Source organism: Podarcis tiliguerta, assembly GCF_965153285.1.
Source record: "Podarcis tiliguerta genome assembly, chromosome: 3".
NCBI classification, from domain to species: Eukaryota; Metazoa; Chordata; class Lepidosauria; order Squamata; family Lacertidae; genus Podarcis; species Podarcis tiliguerta.
This window is the reverse complement of record NC_139536.1, coordinates 99,652,883-99,669,426: the sequence shown is the minus strand read 5'-3', so window position 1 is coordinate 99,669,426 and position 16,544 is coordinate 99,652,883.

The window sequence follows — 16,544 nt, the reverse complement described above, 5'->3', positions numbered from 1 at the left end:
GTTTTCTTTTCCCTTGAGGTGAACCACATTTTGCTTGTGTGAGAAAGCAAACGTTCCTAACTAGACCAGAAAGCTGCCTACTGCTTTGGAGAGGCTTCGAACAGGCATTGATATAAACTGCTGACCTTTCTTGATGGGCCTCCTTGCGGTCATGAATGGCACCCCCACCGCCCGCCTGCCCCCTCAGCCCGTCTGTTTTAGACATGTGTTTATTAGTCATGTCAATGAAGTTTTGCTTTAACTGTGTTAAAACCCTCCTGAGCTGATTATTCTATGAAACCTTATATCCCCCAAAAGTAGAAGATTCCATGCCCAGCCTTGTGAAATGGCAACAGTGGGAACTCTAATCGCATTGGCCTTGAGGGCTATGCTGGTGTCATCACTCCAAAGTCCAGCAAAGCTAAAGGATCAGGCACTGTGGTCAAGTATCATGGAAGACTGTGCAGGAGAAGTTTAATCTTTCGGCAGAGAATATTCTTTTGAACTATATACCTATTGTGTGGAAATTAACAACGGGACAATGGAAATGGATTCTATGCTCCTAACAGTGGCCAAGAGACTTATACCGAAGTATTGGAAGAATAAAGATGTGATACATACCCTTTAATCAATGGACCGACAATACGACAACAATATTCACAACTTATGAACAGACTGCTTACAGGCGTAGACTTTGTTTGGATAAATATGACAATATTTTGAATGGGTTTATACAGAACGTAGTAGGCTATTAACATCTATATATGTATTAGGATAATAACACTATATCAATGTATTTAAGAATGTATGGGAGTACAGTGGTACCTCTGGTTACGAATTTAATTCGTTTCCGAGGTCTGTTCTTAACCTGAAACCATTCTTAACCTGAGGTACCACTTTAGCTAATGGGGTTTCCTGCTGCCGCCGCACCACCGGCGCATGATTTCTGTTCTCATCCTGAGGTAAAGTTCTTAACCCGAGGTACTACTTCCAGGTTAGCGGAGTCTGTAACTCGAAGTGTTTGTAACCCGAGGTGTTTGTAACCCGGGGTTCCACTGTATAGTACATTGATTTTTTCTTTCTTATACACTCCCCTTGTGATTAATATAATTCTAAACACTGGAATTGCTTGAGCAATATGGAACTAAGGGGCATCTGGCCCTTGAGCCATCTATTATTATCTTCTTGTATATTTGAATGTAACATATCACATTAAAAAGCTGCTGCCTCTCTAGTTCCATCATATATGTATTGGATTAATGCATCCTCTGACTCAAGGGTCAGGGACCTTAGTCTAGGGCCATGTGCAGCCCTGCAGACTCTCTAGGACTTTGGCTTGCCCATGCGACTTCCCCAGGCCACACACTGGAGCAGGCTCTGCCCCATAAACTGCTCCAGTTTTTGTCTGGCTAGAATTCATCCTTGAACCGTGAGAATGCTTCCTGCTTTCCTAAATGGACAGGTGTGTATGTAGAAACCTCTGCCTTTTGTGTGATGGGAATACAGCTTACCATACAAAGTTCTGGTGTTGAGCTAAGGAGCTCAAATTGTATATATGACTGACACGCTTCTTTGGAAATTTAACCAATGTCCAGACTTTCAGATTCAAAAACTTACCTTGCAGAAACTTAGAGATGAATTAAAGCTTAATATTTACAGTCACACACTCATCCAATCATGGGCTGACAGCCTCTTCTTCTAACTTCCAAACAACTGTATTTTCCTCTCTTCCCAGAGCTCAGCCCTCAGCCTTCTGTATCTCAATCAGGCAGTGCCTTGCAGCTCCTATGAGAGTTTTCTGCTTTTACCTTCTCCTGTAGCTTTGCTCTCTTTCTTTCAAGAAGCGCAACAACACTCTACTCAACTTAGCAGTGTTCACAGTGGATTCTAAAACAGAGCCCTCTTGCTCCACATAAAATGGAGTCTTTCCTTCACTGGATACCTCCCATGTGATCAACGTTAGCCAATCACATGAAAGGTGTTATGTACTGAAGTTCTCACCCTGGGCCAGCAGGGGGATACTGTAGATAGTTATGCAAATAAGGGATCAAAAGTGACGTTCAGTGATTGGATAGTTTTAGAAAGTTGTTACAGTAACGTTGTACTGGAGTTCTATATAAGCAGGCTGACTGAACCCTTCAGTTCAGTTCTGTCCTGGTCTGTGAATAAACAAGAGCTGTTTTATGAATCGCTGTGTCGTCTGATAGGTTCACCCACAACTTAACAAAAACTACTGTAGAACTCTCTAGAATTCAGTTACCAACCAATCAAATGTAAAGACATAGCAATGCATGCAAGCATTTACAATATCGGTGAATTAAATTACTGTACTTAACAATATCTACCCACCATTTGCTTGGACCTGGGAAGTTTGTCCACATGGAAATGTAGTCCTTGAAATGAAAAATGTCCCCCCCCCTTTTTTTATTATTATTTAGTAACACCTACATTAATTGGACTAAGCTCAAAGAATTATTATTATTTGGCCAGGATACCCTGTTATAATTCGTATGAAAAGGGATACAGAACACCAAAGGGAACATGGATTGTATCCACGATGACACTTTTAGTTGTGAAAGTGTCATGATGTTGCACAAAATATTTAGAGCTTGCTGTGGTAAATATTCTGGCTCGGTATCAGGGAGAATGGCACTCGAATTTAGCTAAATCACCTCCAGAATCATTGAATGGTTTTGTTTGTTTGTTTGTTAATGCCACCAATAAGGGTGCCTCTGCTGTAAAATTATGAGCACATGAGTCATCAAGATTTTCACTCTGCTCTGCTATTTCTCTAACGGCCCATTAAAGAATGGAAAAACAACATGGTTTGTGTAAGCATAAAGCAGCCGAACTCTCAGAGTGGGGACACTGAAAACCAAACTGAAATGAATCATCGGCCTTGTATGGAAGCTTATAAAAACTCAGTTGTTCCCTGGGGTTCAGTAGGCTCATTTGAAAACTACTGACTAGCATTTCTCAACTGATGACAACATATGGTAAAGATGCAGAGGGTATCCACTTTAAAGCCTGGCTGGCTCTCTTGTGTCTTGCCAGGTCTTGTAAAAGCAAGCCCTCTGTCATGAATAAGGGGATTCCTCGACAGATTTCAGAGGACCATAAGCAGTGGGTTGGTTAAAAACTGCCTCAGTCAGCAAGGGACAGCTTCCCTCTGTACTTGAAAGCATGACAGGGTCCCAATGTAGCCCCCCCCTCTTTTGGTTAACAAAACAAAACTCCACTACCTTTCTTCATAATTTACGAGGTATTTTTTGGAACGTATTTTGAAGCTCGAGAATGAGAAGAGGAGAGAGGAAGAACAAATGTATTTACATAACTTTTGGTGGCCACTAATGGTCATTAGTTTGAAGAAATAAAACCAGGGGATTGTGGATGCGCTTGTTTCAAAACAGGGAACTGGGATTTGTGAGATGCAATGCATTCTTTATGGCTAGCTAGAATGTTCTTGTTGTTTAGTCGTTTAGTCGTGTCTGACTCTTCGTGACCCCATGGACCAGAGCACGCCAGACACTCCTGTCTTCCACTGCCTCCCGCAGTTTGGTCAAACTCATGCTGGTAGCTTCAAGAACACTGTCCAACCATCTCGTCCTCTGTCGTCCCCTTCTCCTTGTGCCCTCAATCTTTCCCAACATCAGGGTCTTTTCCAGGGAGTCTTCTCTTCTCATGAGGTGGCCAAAGTATTGGAGCCTCCAGCTTCAAGATCTGTCCTTCCAGTGAGCACTCAGGGCTTCAGAATGGATCAGTTTGATCTTCTTGCAGTCCATGGGACTCTCAAGAGTCTCCTCCAACACCATAATTCAAAAGCATCAATTCTTTGGCAATCAGCTAGAATAGTCATCAATAAACCCCTACTTTCTTTTCATATCCCTCCCCCAAACCGACATCTTCCACAAAGCCTTCTACTTACCTTGTCATTTATCTATTTATTTATGAACAAACATTTATATACAGTCGTACCTTGGAAGTTGAATGGAATCCATTCCGGAAGTCTGCTTGACTTGCAAAACGTTCAGAAACCAAGGCGCAGCTTCTGATTGGCTGCAGGAAGCTCTAGCAGCCAATCGGAAGCCACATCGGATGTTTGGGTTCCAAAGAACGTTCACAAACCAGCTCACTTATGGGGTTTGCGGCATTCGGGAGCCAAAACATTCAACTCACAAGGCATTCGGGATCCAAGGTATGACTGTACCACCTTTCTTTCTCAAAAGAGTCATGCTAGCCAACAGCAGGAGAGATTGGAAGGATTCCAACTCTCATTCATTGGGGCATTCTGGGAATCTACATATGTCCCTCCCCGCCCCCCTCCAGTGCAGCCATGCTAGGGCTGGATTTAAGTTTGATGAGGCCGAAACTACTGAAGGTAATGGGGCCCTTTATATGTCCAGCTGTCCTTTGTCAACAACAAATTGTCACTGGTTTTGGTGTTGAATATATGCTATATGGTAACTTATGGACCTAAGTAGATCTATAGATCTAAAGCCATTTGCACATGTTGCCACGCAACCAGTCCATGCAGAATGTAGGCACCCTATATATAGAAATGAGCAAACCAGTGATATTTTAGGGAGCCAGCTAGCAGGCGGGGCCCATTACTTACATCATAGGAACCCACACAACACAAAACACTATTGCTGTATGTAGGTTTTACAGTGGTGCCCCGCAAGACGAATGCCTCTCAAGATGGAAAACCCGCTAGATGAAAGGGTTTTCCGTTTTCAGAGGTGCTTCGCAGGACGAATTTCTCTATGGGCTTGCTTCGCAAGACGAAAATGTCTTGCGATTCTTGAGATTTTTTTTTGCTCCCCACCACCTTTTTCTAAGCCGCTAATAGCCTTTTAGCAGCTAATCCGCTAATCCCTTAAGCCTTTAATAGCCGCTAATAGCCGCTAAACCGCTAATAGCGCTAATCCGCTAAGCCACTAATAGGGTTGCTTCGCAAGACGAAAAAACCGCTAGACGAAGACACTCGCGGAATGAATTAATTTCGTCTTGCGAGGCACCACTGCATTTTATTTGTTTTTTTATGTTATGTTTTGGAAATGTACATCCAGTTTTTTCCCCTTTAAATTTTTTTGGGGCCCCCAAGAGATTGAGGCCCTAAGCTACAGCTTGTTTAGCTTATATGTAAATCCGGCACTGATTCACAGTGATGCCGCATTCTCGTACAAGTCAGTGGGCTCCCACAAGAGCTGACAAATGCTGCCACGTGAATGAGCTGGCTCTCACGAGAGTGTGGCACCAAAAAGCACATGCTTTGATTTCCATCAGAGGAATGTTGGAGCATATGGGATTGCTGAAAAGCATGTTGAATACCTGCCAAATTCCCTGCGGTTCCTGGCTTCATAAGAAGCTCCTGCATATGGTGGCCATGCAGCCAAATTGTTCGTAGTCCTCAGGAATCAATGGAAGACTACTCAGAAACTATTTATTTATATTTAAATTTGAACTCACGCGATGACAGGTGAGAAGACAACTAAACAGAGGATCTTTGCAAGTGAGACATTCCAGACCCAAATCCAAGTATGGAAAGTATGCTTGCGAGCGCAGGCTATTGGACATAAAGATCGGTTCATTCCTCGCTTCCATATGGCTGGGTTTCTGTTATGGAAGTGTTCAGAAGTGTTGTTTATGGACGTTGCACAACCATTAATGCCAACAAAAATAATGTTAACTAATCTGGCCCAAACAGCATTTAGCAAGATCCAAACCAATACATTATGCACACATACACTAATAACAAAACTCAAATTGTTTTAGAAATGGCATCAGGAGAACATTAGCCAATTTTGATCCTAATAATTATTTGCTTCCTGAGCTCAAATCTATTCAATATGCGTTTTTGCAAGAATAAATATTTGTTCTGCTAATTGTTCTCCAGTTCTCATGGTTATTTTTAAAGGACGGAAAAGCTATGCTGGGCCAGCAGCTATCCCAGAGAGAGAGAGAGAGAGAGAGAGAGAGATCTGGTTGTGTGAGGTTGTTGTTGTTGTTTTTACTTTAATCATCCTAAAGTATTTGAAGAAATTAGTTTATCCAGTACTTCTGTTTTCTATCCAGATTTCAGTTGTCTGTATTTTTGTATACCATTATAAGCTACTTTTCAAGTAAAACTTTGCCAGACTAAACCCAGTTTTTCCTCCTAGGACTTTCCATTCACCCCCCCCCCCCCCCCAATATATTGTAGGCCACCTCAGAAATATTCATAAAACGTGGATTCCGGCAAAGTTAAGCTAGGTAGCTATTTCTAGGACTCTTGTATTATTTGGTATCTTATGAAGAAATTACCATCCCATCATGTCAGTTCTATGGAAATTATCTGCCTCTTTGGGTTACGGGTGAGGGGAAGGATTCAAACAGATAAAGGATATACATGGATTAAGTGCTTAAAAATAGATTTTTTTAAAGCAAACATAGATGATAGATGATAGATAGATAGATAGATAGATAGATAGATGATAGATAGATGATAGATAGATAGATTGATAGAGATAGATAGATAGATGATAGATAGATAGATTGATAGAGATAGATAGATAGATGATAGATAGATAGATGATAGATAGATAGATAGATAGATAGATAGATAGATAGATGATAGATAGATAGATAGATAGATAGATGATGATAGATAGATAGATAGATAGATAGATGATGATAGATAGATAGATAGATAGATAGATAGATAGATAGATGATAGATAGATTGATAGAGATAGATAGATAGATAGATAGATAGATGATAGATAGATAGATAGATGATAGATAGATAGATAGATAGATAGATGATAGATAGATAGATGATAGGATATAAATATATAGATGGGGCGGGGGTTCAGGTTTGGTTTAAGGACTCTTGCTGAAATTATAATTCCATTTGACTACAGTAACTGTCGTTTAAGACAGTTTGAGTTAAGACTTTGAGTACCTAGGAATTCTCCACTTAAAATCCCGATTCAGCTTAATTGTGCTATCTCTTTTCTGCTAAGCCTTTCATGGATTTGCTCTGCAGGGTAGAAGAATATAATACTGTTCCATTGCTATATTATGAAGGGAGCAATCATCTAATTATCCTGAAGGCTCCAAGGAATGCCTGTCAGAACCAAACTAGATAGATGGAAGCGGTCACTCCAGATTTAAGAAAGAAAACCCATTTATCTGGAAGGGTCTATAGTAGAAATCCACTTCTTTTCTGGACGCAAAATTTAGCTTTAATCTGATCCTGCAACGCAGAACCCAATTTTACCTCCTCCCCCTGATATGTATACCTGTATACCAGTATACCTGAAGGAGCGTCTCCACCCCCATCATTGAGCCCAGACACTGAGGTCTAGCTCTGAGGGCCTTCTGGCGGTTCCCTCGCTGCGGGAAGCAAGGTTACAGGGAACTAGTCAGAGGGCCTTCTTGGTAGTGGCGTCTGCCCTGTGGAACGCCCTCCCATCAGATGTCAAGGAAATAAACAACTATCTGACTTTTAGAAGACATCTGAAGGCAGCCCTGTTTAGGGAAGTTTTTAAGGTTTGCTGTTTTATTGTGTTGTTGTTGTTGTTGTTGTTGTTGTTGTTATCATTGCCACAAGTCAAGAAAGTATACTTTCAGAAATGAAAAACCACTCTAGTCCCTGTTTAGGGAAGTTTTCAAAGCTCAATGTTTTACCGTGTTTTTAATATTCTTTTGGGAGCTGCCCATAGTGGCTGGGGAAACCCAACCAGATGGGCAGGGTATAAATAGTAAATTATTGTATTATTATTATACGTTCACCTTTGTCTCTTTGCTTTGTATACTTCTCCTCTTTTCAACAAATAAACCTATTAACAAACAGAAAGCTAGGGTGTTCCTAGCCCAATTCCTGAACTATAGAGCTATGCACTATTTTGTCAACACAATTCTACATATCTGCCAATGTTCAGTACTGTAGAAAAGGCCCCCAAACTCACATAATAAAGAGAGTAGATGTATGGATCCCCATTTTCAGATGACAAATATTGGAAGAACCAAATTATGTTTCAACTTGGGATTTCTCTTGGCTGGGATCCTAGGCGCTTTCATCCTGGTTTTCTGCTGCATGTTTGCCTCCTGTTTTATGTGCTAATTTTCCTCCATGAGATATCTTCTAAGGAGACATTTCCACCCATGACAAAGCTTCACTGACAGTTCTAAAAGGTTTTATTTTTTTGCTTTTGTTTTAGAAAATGTATTATAAAGTTACACATAACTGAATCCATGCAGATCAAGAAAGCAGTGCGTAAGTTCAAAGGGGTTTATTTCTAGACAATTTCCGGGATTTAATTCTACTATAAAACACACACACACACGCAAATCTGTTGTAAGGAAGAGGACAGAGAATCGAAAGATGCATCCAAGTCGCTATCTGGAAAGCGTGACTGTCGTTCTTCCACCCATTTTAACAAATGATGTGTAATTTCTCCCACAGGTCTGTTGCCACAAATCTTGGGTGCTCCCAAACAGCTGGGATTTGAGAATACAATGCAACCTTGACCGCATTCCACTGAAGCAATGCTCAGTTGCTTGGAGAATCCATTGGTGAATTCCTTAAGTCTCATTAATCACTTAAGGAGTGACACGGCAGGGGAGGCCTTTACTTTTCTCTTTCTCATTTGTCCTTAATATTCCCTGTTTATTACAAAATCCCTTCCTTTTACAAAAGTGATAATGTAGCTGTTTTCCAATACAGCTTTATCTCTTTTCACTCCCTTTAGGAGACAGCCCATGTGTGAGAAGTGGGAACAAAATGGATGAACATGGACCGCAGGGTAGATGTGCTCAGGAAACCCTTCAGAGTGCAGAACACCTGATGGACATGCATCACAATAAAATCTTCTTGCAAAACCTGCCCACCTTACATTTAAAAATACATTTAATGTAGTTTTAATCTTTGTTGGAAGCCGCCCAGAGTGGCTGGGGAAACCCAGCCAGATAGGCGTGGTACAAATAAATTATTATTGTTATTGTTGTTATTGTTATTATCCCTTCCCTTGATTTGCCTGAGAGAGGGGTTAAAAACCCTTTCATTTACTATTCAGGGCCTGCAGCAGCTGAGACAGAGCATTTGTGTTGACTGGCAATGGAAACCTTTGTTCCATATGCTAGTTAATGTTGTGTATGTTCTCCTTGCCTTGTCATCATTGGAACACCACATTCTTCATCTTTCACTTTGTCTGCTGTCCTGAAGCAGCAGGAAAACTCCTGTAAGGATCTTCGAATGCACAAATAGTGAACATTCAGGGTTAGCAACTCTGAGGCCACACACTCAGCATTTCTCTGAGGGGAATGGTGTTCTGGTGAGGGAAATGGTGGCCTTCATCGGTGGTCGCCATTTCCCATCCACTGCGTGACATAACATCATGTCAAAACATTGAGGGTTTCCTGAAGAAGAAAAATGGTGACTGACCACTAGTTAGAGCCAACATTTCTTTTATGTACTGAGCTGAATAGGATACAAAATGCAGCAGTCTGATTGGTACTAGAACAATAGGATTCAGAATGCAGCAGTCTGATTGGTCCTAGAACAATAGGATCCAGAATGCAGCAGTCTGATTGGTCCACAGGAGCCACCCAATCCAGCTCCAGGTGGAAGTGAATCCGCAACCTGATTGGCCTACAGGAGAATCCCGGAATTAGCCAATCACTTGGGGGCCCATTGTGTAAATAATGTATATAAAGCAGACATTCTAGGGGAACTTCCATTCCTCCTCACCACTATGAGCTGAATAAAGAGCATGAAATCCACTCTTGACTCCTAGTATACTTCAATTTCCTTACACACACTCACAATTTTGAGCTGCAAAATCCTGCACTATATAGTATTGTTTCTCTAAGGGGAGTTCAGGGGAAAGAAAATGGTGGACATCTCCACTTCATACACCCTGAAAATCCACCAAAAATGTCTTTGCAGGGGATTTAGTACATAGCTTTAGTACATTATTTCTACATAACGATGCTTTCCCAACATGTGAATGGCAGAATGGGAGGAAAAGGGCCAATTGTTGGCTTCATAGCTGTCAACTTTTCCCTTTTCTTGCGAGGAATCCTATTCAGAACAAGGGGGTTTCCCTTAAAAAAAGGGAAACGTTGACAGCTATGGTTGGTTTGCAGCTTATCAAGGAAGGAGCTGTTTCCTGATGTTTGAGCAGCCCCTCCACCCAAAATGGGCCATCTCTAATTTTAAAATAGAGAGAAGAGTTTGCTTACCGCAGGCTGCCTTCTTTCTCTCCAGACCTCCCTTCAGAGAGTTCTCAGGCTCCCTCAATGCCCATAATCGCACAAAGCAGGCAAATGTGAGGCCAGAGGTTTTTTCCTTCAGTGCTTCTCTGCTGGATCCAGCTCATGCCCTTTTGTGGTCTTACAACACAGCAACATTCTTCAAAGTGCAGACATTCCTTTGAGCTTCCTATCCAGCGGTGGCACACCAAGAATGTGGAATTGCATTGGGGCCAAGCATGTGAACGTAAATCTGCACATGCATATTTGTTGATTGCATACTGTGGCGGTATGCCAGCAAATAATCGCCAGGCACACTCTGTTTGGCAAGATGATCAGAAGTGAGTGGGAAAGGCTGGGAAGGAAGTCTGGAGATAAAGGTGTTAGCACCCTATTTCCTTGAGGGAACAGCTGTTACATATTTTTTATCATCTCTCATGTTGTTTCATCTGGTGCAGGTTATTAGAATTATTAAAGCTTTTTTTACTGGGTTTTTTTAATTGGCTCTTGGCTATAAATTTATAAATATTTCTGAATAGTAGAGAGCTGACCTGCATTTCCCCCACAAAATAAAGGCAACTATACTTGTGTAAATACATAAATATAAAAAATTAAGAGGCTTCTGGACCCATAGCTAATCTTACTGTGAAATATGGCGTGCATCAGCAACCTCGATGTGAGAATGGTCAAATAAATGTTAAGCAGAACAAAGCTGTGATAACTGAGGGTCATTTGTTGTTGTTGTTTAGTCTTGTCCGACTCTTCGTGACCTCATGGACCAGAGCATGCCAGGCACTCCTGTCTTCCACTGCCTCCTGCAGTTTGGTCAAACTCATGTTAGTAGCTTCGAGAGCACTGTCCAACCATTAGAAGACATCTGAAGGCAGCTCTGTTTAGGAAAGCTTTTAATGTTTAATAGGTTATTGTATTTTAGTGTTCTGTTGGAAGCCGCCCAGAGTGGCAGGGGAAACCCAGCCAGATGGGCAGGGTATAAATAAGTTGTTGTTGTTGTTGTTGTTGTTGTTTCTTCTCATGAGGTGGCCAAAGTATTGGAGCCTCAGCTTCAGGATCTGTCCTTCCAGTGAGCACTCAGGGCTGATTTCCTTCAGAATGGAGAGGTTTGATCTTCTCAAGTCTCCTCCAGCACCACAATTCAAAAGCATCAATTCTTTGGTGATCAGCCTTCTTTATGGTCCAGCTCTCACTTTCATACATCACTACTGGGAAAACCATAGCTTTAACTATACGGACTTTTGTCGGCAAGGTGAAACAACTGAGGGTCATTACGTAGAGAGAAATTCGGCTGACATGGAAAGTGCTCTTTACCTCACAAAGCTGTCACACAATCAAAGGAAACTTAATATTGTGGATCCTCATTTGGGAGTATGTCCTACTGAAGACAGAGAGTTATTTCCAGGTAAACACCCACTGTTATTGGTAAGAATCACAGAGTTGTAAAGATAGAAGGGACTATGAGGGTCATCTAGTCAAAACCCTTCCATTCAGTGGACAAGACAATCCTGTCACCTGCCCTTTGGAATGTACTTTTGCTAACCAGGCCTTTGGCTTTTTAAGCAATCTATGGCCTTTTAAATGTGTTTGTGGGAGGGGTTATTTTTGTTCTTACTAGGAGATGTATTTTAAGTTTTCATTTTGTATATTTATGCTGTAAACCACACTGTGATCTTCAGGTGAAGGGCAGTATATAAATTATTATTATTATTATTATTATTATTATTATTATTAGTCTCTTCTGTTTTGTTTCTGGCACCTACAATTCCAACAAGTAGAGATCTTTCCCAGTCTGCATCTGTATTGGAATTGTTTTGAAGATGTTTATATAGGTTTATTGGTGTTTGCTGTCCTGGACTCTTTTGGGACGAAGGGAGCGATAGAAATTCAATAAATAAATGTTTTGCAGCCTCTGGTACAGCTCTCACAGGTTGAATTCTCAGGAGGGGGTGGGAGAGAGAATGGGCCTATATTTCTCGCCTTCGGCTCTGCTCCTGAGATTTTGCCATCGAGATGCCAGATGTGAGAATACTTATGCTACATGAACACAAATTCACTTGGGAATTAGGAAATAAGATCACTCAATAATTTAAGCAGAACTCGTCAAGTGGTCAACTGCTGTTTTTAGGTTATGGCAAGAATACAGTTTTTTCAGGGTGTTATTAAATGATACATTGCCTTTATGAATCATGGAGACAAAAACACAGATTCCTTCACGAACAAGAATTTGAAGACTGAGTATTAACAGAATCATGAAACGTCAACAGACGCATTCCTCCAGCAAGAAATGGCTGCAAGTTTGTACCACTGAGCAATGGATCCAACCCTCCTCTCAGTTAGCACTGTGAAACCGATAGATGATAGATAGATAGATAGATAGATAGATAGATAGATAGATAGATAGATAGTTTAACTGAAACATATGTAATTTCTGGGTCACTTATTGGCAGAAGTAGGGACAATCATGCCTCACAACTGGAAGGTTTTCATGGAATGGCATTACAGTGGTACCTCTGGTTACGTACTTAATTAGTTCCGGAGGTCTGTTCTTAACCTGAAACTGTTTTTAACCTGAAGCACCACTTTAACTAATGGGGCCTCCCGCTGCCACCACGTGATTTCTGTTCTCATCCTGAAGCAAAGTTCTTAACCCGAGGTACTATTTCGGGGTTAGCGGAGTCTGTAACCTGAAGCGTATGCAACCTGAAGCGTATGTAACCCGAGGTACCACTGTAGATCTGTGGTATCTGAGAGTGCGGCAGGCTGCTCTTTTGGGAAATTATCGCAAAAAGTGAGGGCAGTAAAAGGACGCTTTTGAATCAGTTTGATTTCTGTTTATTAACTTTGCTAATGCAGTAGAACATGATTGTTTCCACTGTGAGCACAGGCTTGCCTTTGGATAGACTAACTGTTTTTTTGCTGCTCTTTGCCATCTTATGCACCAAAGAAAGAAAGAAAGAAAGAAAGAAAGATGGACTAATCCTTTTTTAAAAAAGCAGTACTGCTGTGTTGATCTGTGAGATAATGCATTTTTACTTCTCTAGGCACTTACTTTCCGTTTACTTACAACTCATCAGAGATGTAAAATGGTGATGCCTGTGCTGCTGTTGCTTCGTGAACCAGGGAAGGGGTTGGGGGGAAGTTTTCTCTTTTTGTTTGTGGTTTTGTTGAAATCATTGACCCCTATGAAATCAGTGGGGCTTAAGTGAGCTGAACTCCAACTAAAAATTCCATGTTTTTCTTTCAATTTTTTTAAAAATGCATGTTTTTGTTTAATGCTTTTGCTTGTTTGTTTCATATTTCTGCTTCCCCCACCTTTTTTAACAAAAAGAGGGCAGGTACAGGGACATAGTGTGGGTAGGCGGGGGGGGGGGCTATAACCCCAGGCACATGATTTTCAGGGGGTGCAAACCAGGCACCCCCATGCAGGGATCCCTGTCCTGTCCTGCCTGCCACCCGGGATCTCTGGACCCTGGAGTCTGTTCTGTCCTTGCTGCCATGTCCTTGGCCCCTTTACTGAATATCTGCCCAGCCGGCTGGCTGGGTTCCCATGCAAAGATGGGCAGGCAACATAGTGTGGCCCCATGAACCCTCCTTGCCCTGTGCCCGCCCAGTGGCATTGATGGTGAGGGCTGGGCTGGTAGAAAATGTTTTTTTTCACCCTCCATGCCCTGGGTGCAGGCAAATGCTGCAACGCCCCTTGGCAGTTGATCTAGAACTTTATATAAAAGATTTTGGACTTAGATTACACTCTAACATGCCTCTGTACACAAGTAACTTGCGACAGATGCTACAGTTGAAACCGGCATCTTGTAGACCCTGAATGAAGCTTAGTTACAGACTGGGTTGCACTGGCAGAGTCACTAGGGGGTTCTAGGAAGCCCACAAATGAATTGTCAAGCCAACGTCTTATTACCCCAATTATGTCAATTGCATCTTCTTTCAGGACCAATTTGAAGAGGTGAAAGCATCATGCAGGTGGATTGGAAGGCATGTCCCAAGTAGCAAGAGAAGAATGGACCAAGTTGTTTGAGGGAGTAGGACACCTTTGGGCAGCTGAATGTACTGGGTCTGGAGGGGCAAAAGTTGTGGGTAGGATATGAGAGCAGAGAGACAGGGCAAGAGTAAAAAGTCATGCAAAGTTTTTGCATTATTGGAAGACATTGAAGGAATGGTTCAAGTTCTGTCCTACTAGAATGCTCTCATGAGCCAATCTATGTATATTGAATTCCCTATTTTAATACCTGATGTCTCGAGGCACTTCTTGGCTGCATGGTGGCAAGGAACAAAAACTAAATTTGTATTTATAATTCTAACATGGTCAGCTCAAATGTATGTGAATCATTTTCATTTGGGGCAGTACCATTGTTATCATGATATTGTTAATAGTTTGTGGCCTGGAACTCTTGAAATCTTGCACCACTTGGGAGATGGGGGGCATACAACTATCTGTCATCTATCATCTATCTATCTATCTATCATCTATCTATCTATCATCTCTAATGATCTATCATCTATCTATCTATCTATCTATCTATCTATCTATCTATCCATCTATCTATCTATCTATCTATCATCTATCTATCATCTATCTATCTATCTATCTATCTATCTATCTATCTATCTATCATCTATCTATCATCTATCTATCTATCTATCTATCATCTATCTATCATCTATCTATCATCTATCTATCATCTATCTATATCTATCTATCTATCTATCATCTATCTATCTATCTATCATCTATCTATCTATATCTATCATCATCTATCTATCATCCATCTATGTTTTGACTCTCTAAGTAGCAATGAATGGGCTTTAAAACACACAGACATTATTATAGATTTTTTCTTGTCATTATTTCTATGGGCTGCACAATGATGTGTGAAATGTGAAGTGAAAATGCTGCCAATATGTGGAGAGAGATTATTAAACTGGTGGAGTGTAAGAGGGATAAGTTAAATTGGGATGATAAGAAGCACAAAATTCTGAGGTTGTCAATCACTAAGTATTAATGCAGCAAGAAGCTGGAGAATAATATTCCTGTGATAAAAGTTTAGTAAAATAATTATGTACAAAGAATTATGATGGGTACGCTGTGTGTAGTGTATTTTTTGTAGGTGTGTGTAAATTATTATCATTGTAAAATAATTTATCAATTCATCATTATTATTTTGATGTGGTTTTTGTTCTGAAAATGATTCATTTAAGTCAATGCCAAAGCCACCAGTAGGGGAAAAGGATTTGCCCTGATAATTTATTAGTAGTAGTTTTGTGGACACCCAGTGGCAGTCATCCCCCCTCAAGCTCTCTTCTCTTCCTTACTGTTTATGCACTAATGTTATTTCTCACACATTTATTGTGTTACTTTCCTTAATTTGATACCATGCTGTTTCCCAGTGGGATGCCATTCAAACGTTATATCAGTGATCTCAGAGCTGAACTCCCAATGGTTTCTTTTACAAATGGCTCCTAACAGATGTGTGGCACACTTTATTAACTTAAGTACCCATTAGTTGAAAATTTCATTAGTTTGGGGGGAAAGGGGATCAGTTTCATCAATAGACCTGGTATGGGTAGATTCTTTGTGTCAACCTGACCCATATCAAAATGGATTATTGTTGTAAGTGAGACAAGTGACCTAATGTTCTGCCTATTATGCACACATGATCTATAACCTTTTAAAATACTAGTGTGGGAAAACCGCACACTTCAGTGAATCCCCAAACCATAGATTCTTAACAGGTGGCAGTTCCTCACTTAGCAACATTTGTTAGAGGTTGTCCGTGTGTGTGTGTGTGTGTGTATGAATTATCAGGGGTACAGTTTCCAACTAGGTAACCAAGGGGAAATCAGAGCAGAGAATGAGAACGAGACAATGAGCAGCATAACACACATTTTAATGAGCTCAGAACGGCCCCCAGTGGAACTTTGTGCATAGTGCCACCATCTGACTGCCTAGAAGCATTTCACCTGAGAGCTTTCGTTCCCATCGAGGAGGGTCCCTTATGTATACCGTTACTTAGAGCAATAGCAGAACATTTGGAAAAGCTGTGTAGGACATGTCACATCACTGGCATTGTCAAGGGTCACAGTTTGTAAGCTTCAGGTAATGCAAACTGCAGTGTGGACCACCTGAAGGGTTGCCAGGATCACATGGCATTGGGACACTGGTATCTGCACCACTTTCTTCCAGGCTTAACTCAGTGCTGATGATGACCAACAGCCTCTAGTCCCACCTCAACTTTTTAAGATCAATGAGGAATGCCCTCTTCAGCTTACTATCTGTGTGCCAAGTCAGAACACCAAGGCTGC